Source organism: Dasypus novemcinctus, chromosome 28 (genome assembly GCF_030445035.2).
Source record: "Dasypus novemcinctus isolate mDasNov1 chromosome 28, mDasNov1.1.hap2, whole genome shotgun sequence".
NCBI classification, from domain to species: Eukaryota; Metazoa; Chordata; class Mammalia; order Cingulata; family Dasypodidae; genus Dasypus; species Dasypus novemcinctus.
The window spans coordinates 10099674-10114316 of record NC_080700.1 but is presented as its reverse complement, the minus strand read 5'-3'; the positions used below and the strand labels follow the sequence as shown (position 1 = coordinate 10114316).

General features: G+C 44.6%; 1 long non-coding RNA gene across 3 annotated transcripts in view; it reads left to right on the top strand.

Annotated features, from left to right (window-relative positions):
• The window catches only part of LOC131276461 (uncharacterized), a 75262-nt gene extending 71679 nt beyond the window's left edge, over positions 1-3583 (top strand). For all 3 annotated transcript variants that reach the window (XR_009183932.1, XR_009183933.1, XR_011647699.1), the window contains one exon: positions 750-3583. This is a non-coding gene — a long non-coding RNA (uncharacterized lncRNA). The remainder of the gene's footprint in view (positions 1-749) is intronic.
• Positions 3584-14643: the final 11060 nt, after the last annotated feature.

Sequence of the window (14643 nt, the reverse complement as noted above, 5' to 3'; positions counted from 1 at the left end):
CTTTATTATTTTGCTCAACACATCTCCCTGGGACCATAGATTCTGTTCAGAGGATGGGGCAGTTTATGACAAATCAAACCGAGATGTAAATCATGAAATTTTTGGGACATAGGGATCTGTCTTGAGCTTCCCAGAGACTACCCCCACCTAAACTTTCTGACTCGACTGTGGACTTTAAAGCCCTTGTAGTTTATGTATATTCTACACACATTTTCCTTAGGTCCATGAGTCTTCCTTGTACTTGAGTGACCTGGAGGACTTTCTCATCCCTAGAGAAAGACATTAAGGTTTCACACCTAACCTTTTCTGCCTATGCTTGTGAGGTCTAGTGTATTTGACTCCCTGTGGAATGAACCCCAAGCGGCAGGGATTTTTACTCCTTCATTCTACTAAATTGTGCAATTTCCCTACACACATAGTCACTATTTATTGATTGAGCCCAATCATCACATTCCCAGATGTCAGATTTGGCAGCTGCTATTTCTCCAGCCCCCTAAATGCATTTTGACTAGACCTTGGATGAAGAACTCTGGGACAGAAGTGTCAGTCTTTACAAAAGGGAAATAGGTTTGTGCTATAGCCCGTTGTAGTTGAGGACTGAGTCAGAGCCTGTTCCCTAGGTGAGTGGAAAATCATTCTGTCCATCCCAGGCCCTATAACAGCCCATCATGCACAGACTAACTTGGTCAACACTTCCTATATCTCCTCCCATTCAGTCCTCTCAGTAACTATTATCTGTTTTCCTGCAGCCCTGTACTCATCCAAGGAGCCACCTGAGGATCAGAGAAATGAATTGACCTCCAATGTCCAATGGCAATGTCTGGCAGACTCGAGGCCAAGTAAGGGGCATTGTACTCACCTGGGGATCATTTTTATCAGTATTTGCTTGGTGGGGAAGAACACTTTCATGTTCCCCAGGAGGTTGGATCAGTCCATACTCCCTCCCCAATTGGGCAGGCATCAGGTGCTGCTCCATCTTCTTGCTGGATCTAAAACTTGTCTGCACTGACCTGGGACCTTTCATCTCAGCCATGTCATTTTCACACTGGCAGATGGAATGTTGGGACAAAAAAGGACATGTAGTCACAGCTGCAAAATGTCCAAAAAGATGGTTATGCCTGGATTTCAAATTGGAAATCACTGACCTCAAGTGACTGTGGCAAGAAGTGGATCATGGGTGCCACTTAGTGACAGGGCAAAGGGAGACCAATCCTGGGTTCAAGTAATTGACTTCAATGACCTCAAATATCTTCATTCCTCTTTTTCAAATGAAAGAGTTTTGAGGATGTGAGACTAAAGCAATACTAAATTCTGTAAGGGCTGAATTCCTGGAGATTCCAGGATGGGAGGAAGACTCTGGATTGCCCAAGGAAATGAGCTGATGTGACAGGGAAGAGAAATTCCAAATGGTCTTGAAAGTATTCAAGTGCAGACCGCCTTCCAATGAGGCAATTGTAAATATGATTCTGCCTTGCTGTCACCAGATGGACAAGTTTTGAGACTATTCACACCCAACATCAGCTGACTGCAGGGAACCACCAACCATCACTGTCTGCTTTTGGATGCCTGAATTGTTTCAAGGAATTTGGCCCCAGCCATTCAAACTCTAAATGTGTATAATGTTTGAACAAGCCAACCCAATTCTAGTAACCCAATGTGAGTGATCTGGAACTATTAGACTAGTCAAAGTCACATGACATTCCTTGAAGCCCAGTTGAAATGGCAAAAGGAAGGAGTCCCATCTAGGTCCAAGGGCATTAAGGCTGAACTTCTGAGGTTCCTAGCCTCTCTTTGGGACATGATGCAGCCCTACCACCTGACCTAGAAGAGTCACAGTATTGAGCTTCATTGGATGGCAAGTTACACAGAAATATGTATGTTAGTGTAATCTTCTCACCCTTTTTTAGGTAAAAACAACCTAGGAAATGAGAGGATGCTTAAGGATGGAGAGCCAATGTAGCTGAATGCAGGCAGGAAATATGGGGATGGAGAGAACCTAGGAACAAGTAGATTAAACAACCAAGGCAGGATCCAAAACAAAGACTGTTGTGGTTTAATGTGAAGTTGAATCATCATAAAGGGCTCTTTTCTGATATCCAACCAACATTGCACCTGGTCACAAATGGGGCTGAGTTTGGGGTGGTGAGCATTCCCAGATTCCTTATGGTGTGGTCCGGAGTTCCAACAGGGAATTCCTGGCAGGGAGCCTGCAGATTCTGCCAGGGTAGGGTCTAGGTCCTGAAGTCCCCTGTCTTGACCTGGGTGTGGAGAACCCCTCAGCTCCCATTTCACTTCTTGTCTCTTCCAGCTTCTGCTGGTGGCTGTGTGCACCAGCACCCTGCTCAGGTGTAGATGACACCGTCATCCTGCTCAGAGCTGGTCTCATGGGTGGATCTCTGCAATGATAGGGTCATCAACAGGGTCACAAGGTGTCAGGACCCTGACTGGTTATCACCAAGAGGACCAACCACACATGAAGTTCTACTTCCAGATGAGGCAAAAACCCTATCTGTATAGACCTCCTCCCAGGAGAGGACAACTCTGCAGATCTGGATCAATGTCTGGGCAGAGGGGCACCAACCCTAGGCTTCTCCTCCTGTCCCTGCCAGCCATGAACTGGACAAGAACATGATAAGCCCAGCAGGTGTCCACCCCCAATCACCTTTCTGCCCAGCCTGGTATCCTCTATACACCCATCCTGGGAGTGGGAGGTGCTGAGGCTGCTCATAAGGAGAACAGTGTCAGCCTGGCCTGCATCCCCTGCCCTGGTTCGGTGGGTTACCTTTGATTTCCTCCTGGCAAGTGGCCAGATTCTTCGAGGTTGAGGGTTGAGCCAACGCCTGCAGTGTTGGATCAGGCTCTCGCTGTGGGGTTTCCTGTGGCCAAGACTGCAGGCAGGCAGCAATGAGAACATCTCTTGAGCATCTAGGACTGAGTGAGCTGTTAGGTTAGTATCTAGAAATGTGGGCACTTGGTTCTGGGGGTTCCAAGTTCTCTTGGGTTCTGTCTCCAGGGAAGTGAGGTAACTTCCTGCTTTCCCTCCTCTGTACTCTCTCCCTGGATAACAGTTTCCCAATGTCCCCTCTGGGCTGCTGACTCTTTACCCCCCTGACCCATTGAATTTCCCATGTGTACAGATTTTCACCAATACAGTCCTCCTTCCTGCCTTGCTGAAGTCTGGGGGCATCAAGAACCATCTAAGGAGATTGAGCTTGGTACACAACTGTCCTACTCCTGCCTGTTCTGTGATCCTAGGCATGTCTTTCTGTTTCTCAAGGCTTCCCTGTTGGAAACCAAGGCACAGTGGTCTCACCAGGAGATACGTGCTATTTCCATGGCTGTGCTTGCAATGTAAGCAATGGGGTAATTAAGAGTTCCAGGCAAACGGGTTGAAGTTGTTAAAGGTTGAAAGAAAAGATGAGCACAAACCTTTTGTAGTAAGTAGAACACTTAGACTTTGTACCTTAAGATAAGATTTTTTGAGTTCCTTAGTAATGCTAATAGTTAACTGCAGGTTGCTGCTTGTTGTCTCCTTGTAAACAATAAAGTCATCTGATTGAGTCTCTACTCGCAGACCCCCTGATCCCAGCTCTCTCCCTCTTTCTTTCTCCTTCTTTCACTCTCCTTTTTCTCTTTCTTTGATTCCTGATACCCTTCGGATCCAAATCTCCAACACTTCCCAAGTCTCCCCTGCTGCACAATGGATCAGATCTACCTGATCCTTCTGAGGAAAGGAATCAGGTAGCTCAGAGAAAATTCCTAGAAAACTTGAGGGCTGGTCTCACATGTAGCCAATGTACATATGAAGAGAAGGAAGAATTTACAAGGTGGAGTGGAAAGCAGCAGGGAACACAAGCAAAACAGGACTGAGTTGTTGCAGTGTGATCTTGAGAAAGTCATGACCACCTTGGCTTCATGTCACAGTCCATGCCAGGACGGGCTTTAAATTCTGTAAAAAGCAGTCTTAGTCACCTTCAGGTGTCAAACCCTCCAAAGACTTCCCATTCCTTTCAGTTTCAGATCCAAGGCTCCTGCAAGGTCTGACCTGTCCCTGGACCCGTAGATGGTCCTGTGTTCTGCTGCGTCTAGCACAAGTCATCAGTTCCCCAATCCTCCAAGCCTGTGTGTGTTCAATAAGACACCTAAGGTTTAGAACACATTTTCCAGCACCCCAGAATACCATGGTTATCAATAACCAAGGCCAAATAATCCTCCTGGGCTGTGGCACACTTAGGGTCACCCATTCCAAGCACCCCAATTTATAGAGGAAATTGAGGCCTTCGCTCCAGTAGCCTCCCTCCATACTGGGAGTCCATCTTAATTCCAGTTGCTCAGACAGTGGCAGGAGGACCTTAGCTCTGTCCTCTCCTGCTTACTCTGGGGTTGTCCCTGCCCAGGCAGAACCCTGGGAACCTTTGAGATCCCACAGCCCATCAGGCTGGCATCTCCCCTTCCAGGCTTGGGGCTATGGATACATCGACAGGAGAAAGATGCCCTGTCCCATGGTAGAGCTCACTCCAACCCCTCTGTCTCCTTGCCACCTCTCTCCAGGCCTACTCTGATTCCCAGGACATTGTCCCTACCCATTTGATCAGTGTGTGTGTGTTCAGGCAGTGCTTGTGAAGCCATTTGGGGATCCTGAGAAGAAAACAGCTTCATATGGGAAGAAGCAGGCAGGGGTCCCCATGATTTAGGGGCTGTCCTTTTCAAAGTTTCTATGCAAGAGAATTGGGTCCACACCTCAGATACCAGAAGTATCCAGGTCCTCTGGATTGTGCCCACACTGTGCTCCTGGGCTTGACCTTTCTCTGGGTCTCTGTTCCTTAATTGAAAAGTGAGGAGTTGAAAATGGATCTGGGTAAGAAGGTGCTCAGTGAGGACAAGGCCATCCTTCCCCAACCTGGGAGGAGGTAGGTGAGAACACACTTGGGGCAGTCAGGGTACTGAGCTCCAAAAGCCAGGATGTAAAGGACAGCACACAGGGTGAATGGGCTCATGCCCACAGCAGGGCACACACACGGGTCCTTTCCCAGACAGAGGAAGGTACTTGCAATGAGCCCTACCTCTCTGGGCATGTGCAAGGAGCCAGTAGCTGCCTGCCCAACCCCCAGGTCCTGCTCTGTGTCAACTCCCCCAGGGGACCCGAGAACACCCCAAATCCAGCTAGTGTGATCTGCCTGACCCTGGACCTGGTCTGAGTGGCGATCGGTGTCCAAGGATGCACTGCCTGTGAGATCCACCAGTGGGCATGGATTTGCAAACCTGCAGTAGCCAGTGACACCAAGAGGAGGGCAGGGCAGAACCCCTCCCTCCACCACCTTCCCCCAACCCAGATGGTGCAGCAGGGGTGGGAGTTAGCCCTGGAAGGAGGCCAACCCTTGTGCTGCCCAGAGTGGAATCTCCTCAGTGCCTATTGGCAGGGATCCCCTCTCAGCCCAGGTCTGTTCCCTATTTTATAGAGAAGCCCCAGGCTCCAGCACTCAAGGCCCCCAGCTCTCAGGAACTGAGCCCATCCTGCAGGTGGGACTAGGAATCACTGCTCTGTGCCATCACAGGTGCCTGTGCTAACACTCAGGAGCTTTTCCAGGGCTGGAGACTCCCTGGCCAAGTGGCTCCTCAGTCCAGGCCCTTCAGGCATGTATTTGCCTGGCCTTATTCCCTACATACCTTCATGTGGTTGGGTCACTCAATACATAGCCTTCAAGGAAACCAAGGCTCTGAGAAGTCACCACATTTTGGAGGTAGATCTGAAGTGCCCAGGATGAAGGAGACTCTGATGAGGGTGTGTGCTGGATGGGAACCTTGCTCAGGGCCATCTACCTAATCACACAGGGCTCTGATACCCAGGGGAGAAGATAGGGGACTTGAGTGCGTGGATGGACAGGGGGACCCAGTGTAGCAGGCTGGCCTGCCACAGCCACATCTAGCAAAAACTGGGATGAGGGCCTGCCTCAGGGCCCTTCTGGGCACTTGGGGGCTTCAGTGGCTGTTTGCCTCCACCCAGGGGTGAGCATGCTGGCTGGAGGCCCAGAGCAGACTCCTGGTCAGAGCTGTCATTCAGGACAAAGTGGTTATTGAAAAGGTCATATCTGGGGACCAGCAGGACACTGCCCCCAGCCCCACTCCCCTGCAGTTTCTTATACCTGCCACCTTTGTCCACAGTGCTATAGAGAAAGGGAATCTGAATTTCCATCATTTTTCAATGGATTTTTTTTTTCTTAACATAAATCACCTTTCCATCTTTAAGGATCCAATCATACTACAATACTGCAATCTATTCTACTCATATAATTTTAATATTAGAAATGCCTTTTATTGGGTTTCCATTTTTAAAGCTGAGTTATAGACAATACAGAGAAAGCAAACAAAATTGCAAAAGAGAATGGTAAAGGCTACAAGCCTGGATTTTTCTATCAGCTGAAAAGCTGGGAGAAGGAAGGGGTGGGGGCAAAGCTAATCTGTGAACTAGTCTCTTTAGCTTTCAGGCTAGGGAAGCAGTTGATCCTGTGTAAGTTCATGAATCTAATGATGGTTAATTTCACATCAACTTGAATAGGGAATGTGATGGTTTGATGAAAAGTCATGTTCTTAAAGAAGCTGAAGTATTTCTGTGTGTGTAAACCTATTTTAAATACGACTTTTTGATTAGGTCAAATCAGTTAAGTCCTGACCCAGACATTAATCTTCTTACTGGACTCCTTTATAAATAGGGTGAATATGGACAGAGATACGAAGGGAGAGAAAGGCAAGGAAGCCAATAGCTGTAAGCAACACCACCCAGAAGAAGGCCTTTTCATGTACAGGGGAGTCCAGGATGATGCAGCCAATCTTTGGGGAGATTGTATCATCTGATGATACCTTGATTTAAACATTTTCATGGCCTCTTCACTAAACTTGTAAGCTAATACATCCCTATTGTCAATCCAGTTCTGGTATATTGCTTTCAGCCGCCAAGCCAACCAGAACAGTAATGGTGTCCATTGGTTTGATCAAACAAGCACTGGTCTGATTGTTACTATGAGGATACTTCATGGTTTGAACTCATTAGTCAGTTGATTGCATCTGGGCCTGGTTATGCCTACAATCAAAACAGGAACTTGCCTTCAGCTTTGAGGGATATCTTATTCCATCAGTTGAAGACATTAAGGGAAGAATTGATGGTTGCAGCAGTCCAAAAGAGACAGGCAAATTCTCCAGGAGAATTCTTTATCAACTTCATTGGGTTTTCAACTTGCTGCCTGCCATGTGGAACTTGGACTTGCCAATATCCACAGTTACATGAACCAATTCCTCTTTAAAAAATTCTCTCAATATTTATATATTTTTATCTTGTCAGTTTTGGCTAAAGCAGACTTTGGTCCTGAGAATAGTTCTGAGAAGCAGAATCTTTAAGGTTTCTGAGTTGAATCTGGCAGTTTGGAATTGGTTCTCTAATATTATTTAAGTTTGCTAACAGTTGCTGGGAGCAATATACTAGAAATGGGTTGGCTTTTGCCATGAGGATTGATTAGGTTAAAAGCTTGTAGTTCTGAGGCCACGAAAGTGTCCAATCAAGGCATCAGCAGGAGACCCTTTCTCCCTGAGCTGCAGCTGTGGGCAGTCATGCACATGGTGTGTCTGCTTGCTGCTCCCCTCTCCTCCAGGCTCATTGCTTCAGCTTCTGTCTACACCAGCTTCCTCTCAGATTGTGTTCCCCAGGCTTCAGGCTCCTGGGGAGGTCACCCTCAGCTTCTGGGTTTCTCTCTATCAAGGTTTCTTTGGTATCTGTGGCTTTTTATAAAGGACAACAGTAAAGGGATTCAGACCCAACCAGCCCCACACAAGCTAATCAAAGACCCTTGTAGCAGTTTTGATATGTTTTATGAATTCCAAAAATAGATTTGCATTATGTTTATAAACTGATCTGTTCTTCTGGGCTAGTGATACCCTTATTGTATTAACTTCAGAAGTTTCAGTTTTACTTGAGTAAATTATGACTAGGGCTTTGATTGGGCCACATCACATAGAAAACAAAACAGAGGAGACAGTTGGAGTTTTTGAACCTGGAGACCAGGAAGTAAGTACACAGTGAAGCAGATGCATGAGGAAACTGACCAGGATCCATTAGACATGGTAGAGACCCTGGGAACACAGACAAGCCTTTTGCTTGATAATCTAGAACTGTCCTTGTGGACAACACGGCAACTGAGCCTAGAGAGAAACCACCCTGGGATACATACAAGACCTATCCCAGTCTACAGGTGATATTGGAAGAAGCTGGGACCACAGTGCCTTAAGGGGAAGAAGAAGCCTGAACACTTGCAGATGTCAGCAGTCATCTTGCTCCAACAAGATAGCAGTAGACTTCAGTGAGGGAAGTAACCTATGCTTTATGGCCTTTGTGACTATAAGCTCCTATCCCAAATACATACCCTTTATAAAAGCCAATGGATTTCTGGTATTTTGCATCAGCACCTCTTTGGCTGACTAATACAGCTCTTAAATGTAGAAATTTAATCCAAGCATCTCACCTACAATAAGTTTATATACATAAGAATGGATTAGCCCTAAGGACATGATTTTCTGAGTTCCACAAAATATCAAATGGTCACTCACCACCCTCTGGATCTCAGAAATACATATGAGGGAAGCAGACTTGGCCCAATGGATAGGGCATCTGCCGACCACATGGGAGGTCTGTAGTTCAAATGCCGGGCCTCCTTGACCCGTGTGGAGCTCGCCCATGTGCACTGCTGATGCGCACAAGGAGTGCCATGCCACACAGAGGTGTCCCCTGTATAGGGGAGCCTCATGCACAAGGAGTGTGCCTTGTAAGAAGAGCCACCCAGCATGAGAGAAAGTGCAGCCTGCCCAGGAATGGCGCTGCACACAGGGAGAGCTGATGCAGCAAGATGACACAACAAAAAGAAACACAGATTCCAGGTGCTGCTGATAAGGATAGAAGCAGTCACAGAAGAACACAGTGAATGGGGGGGGGGAGGGGAGAGAAATAAATGAAAAATAAATCTTTAACCAAATATATATATATATATATATATATATATATATATATATATATGCAAACTACATTCATTCCACCACAATATTTCAAAAGCCTTAACTCATTTTAGTAGCAATTTTAAGTACAAAATCTCATCAAAATCAGTTATAGGCATAAAATGTGTCCTGGGCAAAAATTCTCTTCTGATATGGAACTGTGAAACTTAAAAAATAAGTTAACTGCCTCCATTATATAAATGAAGGATTTTCATTAAATAAAAATTCCCATTACCATAGGGAGAAATTGGAAAGGAAACAGGGGTCACAGGACCCAAATAGTTCCGAAATACTGCAGGGGATATTCCATTAGGTTTCAAAGTCTGAGAGTCACCTCTAGAGCTATGATTTCTCCTCCTCAGGGCCTGATGGTGTAGCAGTCCCACCCATCCTTTCCAAGGCCTTGCCCAGTGGCCATGTTCTCAGCTCCACCCCCATCAAGCATCTGAGGGCATCAGAACTCTATAACCCACTCTCTGAGAACACTTGGATGACAGTCTCCACCCTCTCTAAAGCCTGGGAGGGAACACGTTACCAACAGTGGGGCACGATGCCCCTCTCTCCAAGCTCGGGTATACTCGCCCTTTCTGCACACAGAGTGAGTTCACACTCTGAGCTCAATAAGATGTCTTTACTTAGAACAAAACTTCCATAGCACTGCCATTGCAATCATTTTCCTTCAATGTCTCCCTTTTCTATCTCATTTAATTCAGATGGGCAATGCCTCCATTTCATACAGACTTCACAGAAAACGTACTGGTTCCACATTGTATCAGTCAGCCAAAGGGGTGCTGATGCAAAATACCAGAAATCTCTTGGCTTTTTTAAAGGTATTTATTTGGGGTAGGAGCTCATACTTACAAGGCCATAAATCACAAGTTACTTCCCTCACCAATGTCTGTTGCCACATTTTGGAGCAAGATGATTGCTGACATCTATAAGGGTTCTGCCTTCCTCTTCCCCTTAAGGCTCCATGGTCCCAGCTACTTCTAATCTCAGCTGTAGGCTGTCTTTTTCCCAGGGCTGGTTTCTCTCTGGGCTCACCTGCTCTGTTCTCCATAAGGCCAGCTGTAAACTGTCAAACAAATAGGCCTTCTCTCTTCCCAGGGCCTCTGCTTCCCTAATGGAGCTTGTTCTCTTTCCTCATGTATCTGTTTCTCTATGTATTTACTTCCCAGGCTCCAGGTTCAAAAATTCCAACTGTCTCCTCTGCCTTGTTGTTTCCTCTGTGATGTGGCCCAATCAAAGCCCTAGTCATAATTTGCTCAAGTAAAAGTGACACCTCTGAATTCAATACAATCTAAGGGTATCACTAGCCCAGAGGAACAGACCAGTTTACAGACATAATCAGTGTTTCATTTTGGAATTCATCCATAACATCAAATTGCAACACACACATAGGAATCAAGGTGAAGCAGGCTAGTTCAGGGAATGAAAAGATGAACCTGGGGCCTGGCAGAAAAGCACAACTGTGAGGCAAATGCCCTGGAACCCTCCCTGAGGGAAGGACCTTGTGAGAACTCCCCATTTGGAACAGGATTTTGTCTGGGAGCAAAGGAAAGCCCCAGATATTTTTAAGGTGACTGTCATCTGAATTGATGGGTGGCATAAGTAATCAAAACAGCAAACAGCTCGGAATACTCCCCTGAACAAAGGGGGAGGTAAGTAATGGCTTAAAAAGCCAGTGCAGAGACTAAATCAGCCTTCCCCCTCCCCCCTTTTTCTCCTTTCTCACTCTGCCTGGACCAGCATGCAAGTCCACCTGGGGACTTATAATCTGCAGTGGGGAGTTGTAATGTGTAAACCAGCCCTTTTTATCCTTTTTAGCCCCTTTTCCCTCTCTCTGCCTGGACCAGCCCACAAGTATACCTGGGACCCCATAATCTGTTATTTTCTTTCTCTTCTCTCTTTTTCTTAATAAACTACTGGCCTAACTAAACTGGCATTTTCTTAAATTCTCTTTTGTAACATAGCCAAGAACCTAGAGAAAATCTGGCAACAAAGGATCCATGCTGTCTGTTGGAGATTTGGACTGGAAGGGTATCAGGAATGAAAGAAAGAAAAAGGAGAGGGAAAGAAGGAGAAAGAAAGAAAGAGAAAGAGAGCTGGGATCAGGGGGTCTGTGAGTAGAGATTCATCTGACAACTTTATTGTTTACAAGGGGCTCTCTATATACCCCAGTCTACATGACAACAAGCAGCAACATGCAGTTAACTATTAGCATTACTAAGGAACTCAAAAAATCTTAATCTCAAGATACAAAGTCTAAGTTCTACTTATTACAAAAGGTATGTGCTCATCTTTTCTTTCAGCCTTTAACAGCTTCATCCCATTTGCAGGGAACTCTTAATTACCACATTCATTACATTGCAAGCATAGCCATGGAAACAGCATGTCTCTCCTTGTGAGACCACTGTGCCTCAACATTTCCAATATTTCCCCCTTTTGTTTCAGTCGAGGTGACTGTGCCTGTCTTAGGTTGCCCTTCTTTTGAGAGCCTTACCTGTCATTGACTACCGGCCAAGCTCTTCAACTAGGGGAAGTTATTGAAGTGCTTTTGCTAGCACCAGGTTATTTGCATGTCCCATGGCTGTTACACTTTGCAATTTTCTTCAAAATCACTGTCTGACACAGGTGAGAATCATGAGCAACAGAACAAATATGATTAGCCCTATTCCTAAAGCTGACAGGAATGGCTGTGATTTCCACCAATTACCTGGGTTAAATTTTGTAATATGTAACTCATATCTGAGAAAATATCCTTATCATTGGCTACATGAATTTGATTTTGAGACATTTCTAATATTTTCCTTTGTAATTCAATTATTTCCAGAGAGATTTTTATGGCCTAACAAATGATTCTTAATTTTTTCCATTGTAATCAGATGAATTATAGGCAAGAGGAGTAATACAAAAGTTGCTTTCATTACGATCACATTTCAATCCCCTTAACAAGTTTAAATTATACAATTGATCTCCAATATGCAAAACAGCTGATTCTAAATCATTAACCTGATTATTTAACTGTTCATCAATGTGCGCTTGGCTATGCCACAAATCACTAGCATTTTAATGCCAATCATGCATGTATTGTTGAGTCTGTACTTTCATGTAAAGCTACCATAGCAGTAGCAGCAGCTGTAATGATTCTAATCAGTCCCAAAATGCTTATAATAAGCAGTCCAATAAAATGTCTAGTCCATTTCAAGAATTCTTGTGCCATATGTAGCAATAACTGACTTTCAGGAGATGACTGCCAGACCACATCATTCTCACAAGTATCCAGATGCCTTTTCCTTCTGGCCATCGCTATTTTTTCTCCATTCTGCAACACACTTTCTGATAGATGTGTATACAAGGCACCGTTTTCATAAAACAATGAGTCATTCTTAATAGTTATCTTACCAGTTATGAAAACAAATGGATCTCTAACAGGCTTTAAGATGATATGTTTGATTAAGGGTCAAATACCCTTTTGTCTTATTTCTATTTCCCAACCATTCATAAGTAGGAGCAATTCCAAGAAATACTTTCCACAGATTCTTTTGTAGGTTATGACTATGAGTGTCATTAGCCCAGGGGGCCAGTATCCATTTTACTTTGTAATGTTAACAGTTCCTGCCACAATAGCATAAAGAGAGGGCACACAGGCCCAAAGTCCATAGGCAGACACAAGCTGCAAGTTCACAGTTCCAGGATTTGTAAAGTTAATGTGATGTGTGGCAGCAATTGCCACAGGTCTCAGTGAAGTATTTTAATCTCTGGCCATATTTCCACATTTCCCCCTTTTGTTTTTGTAAAGTAATGAATACAGTTCAGGTAGTTTTTTATTGTATTACTCCCCAGAGGGTTTGGATCATGCATCTGAGGGCCCATTCCTCTGAAGAGCAGAAAGGATCTGAAAGGATCTGATGTCACAGACATTGAAGTGCGCACAATGGACACTCATGGGTGAAATCCATGAGCTGTTGGTAACAGGCAGCTGGAACTGCTGGGCCAGGCACCACAAGGTCTGGTACTCACTATGTTCACCTTTCTGGTGGAGCCACTCTGCTTTGGATGTCTCATTTGACCTTTTCTGTGGTTCCTGATACTGATTTGGAAGACTCACTTCTTCAGGCCCCACGTTGGGTGCCAGCTGTCACCTAGTGAGACTTTCTTCCCACAGATCCTCCTGGATAACTGCCCTTCCCATCCTGACATACACTAAAGTGACTGACTGCTTCCCTGGTCAGTGAAATGTTCACATGGGGTCTATTCTCTGAGGACTCATTTTCCAGAAGCTCAGAATTTTCCAAACTAAAAATTTCAGGTTACTTTGTCCCCAAGACTTCAGTTCTTAGCTTATCCCTTTCTTCCCACAGTTTACTATAAACAGGAAGGACAAGTCAGGCCATATTCCCACATTTAGTTTGGAAATTTCCTCAGCTAAATATTCAAGTTGATCACTTTCAAATTATGCCTTCCTTCTAACACCTGGAGTCAATTTTGCCAAGTTCTCTGGCACTTTATAGCAGGGGTTATTAACAGGGGATCTGTAAGTCTGAATTGAAATTTTAAAAAAATTCTTGTGGGGATGTGTTGGTATGGGTGTGATACATTTATTAAATAATACACAATGTAGTGAGGGGCCCATGGCTTAGTGAGGGGCCCATGGCTTATGCCTGGCTGGCAAAGGGGTTTGTGGAACAAAAAAAGGTTAAGAATCCCTGCTTTAAAGCAACGATCACCTTGTTTCCAACTTGCAATTATGTATTCATTATTTCGAAGGCCTCTTCAGAAGCATCCTTTGCATCCATATATCTACTAACAATCCCTTCAAAGCAAAGAGGCTTTTCCTATTAAAGTCTTACAAGTCTTCCAAAATCAACCATTTAATAATTTATAAACCTGTTCACACCCCCTTGGTGTTTGCATAGCAGCATGCACCCCACTCTCCTGGTATCAGCTTCTCTTATAATTTGCTGAAAGCTCCTGGGAGCAATGTACCAGAAATGGGCTAGCATTTACAATGGGGATTTATTAGGATAAAAGCTTAGAGTTCTGAGTTTGTGAATGCATCCAAACCAAGGCATCATCAGGGGATCATTTCTCCCTGAGCTGCAGCTACAGGCCATCAGGCACATGGGGGTGCCTACCTGTCTATCCTTTCTCCTCTGGGCCTTGTTACTTTCAATGTCTATCAAAAGTGGTGTCCTTTCAGTTTTTGTATTCTCTTGATTTCACTTTCTGGCTTCCAGAGTCTTCTTGCTGAACCTGGGTTCCTTTCTATATCTGCAGCTTATTTATTATTATTATTATCTGTCTTTTTATTCCACCATTTACAAAGGACCTGGTAATAGGATTAAGACTAAAGCAGAATCATGCAATCTAATTAAAGGCCCTTAACTGACAATTTAATCAAAAATTCCATCCTATTATAGGTTTGTATGTACATGATGATTTTTTGAAGTCCAGAAAAGTTTCAAGCTGCTGCAAATATGAGTAAATTAAATAGCATTAAAGACTGTTCAATGATCAATTGAGTATGGACACTCCATGCATGAAATAGCAATAGAAATATGCAAAATATAACCAATGAACAGTGCTACTTTGCTGAGACCAGCG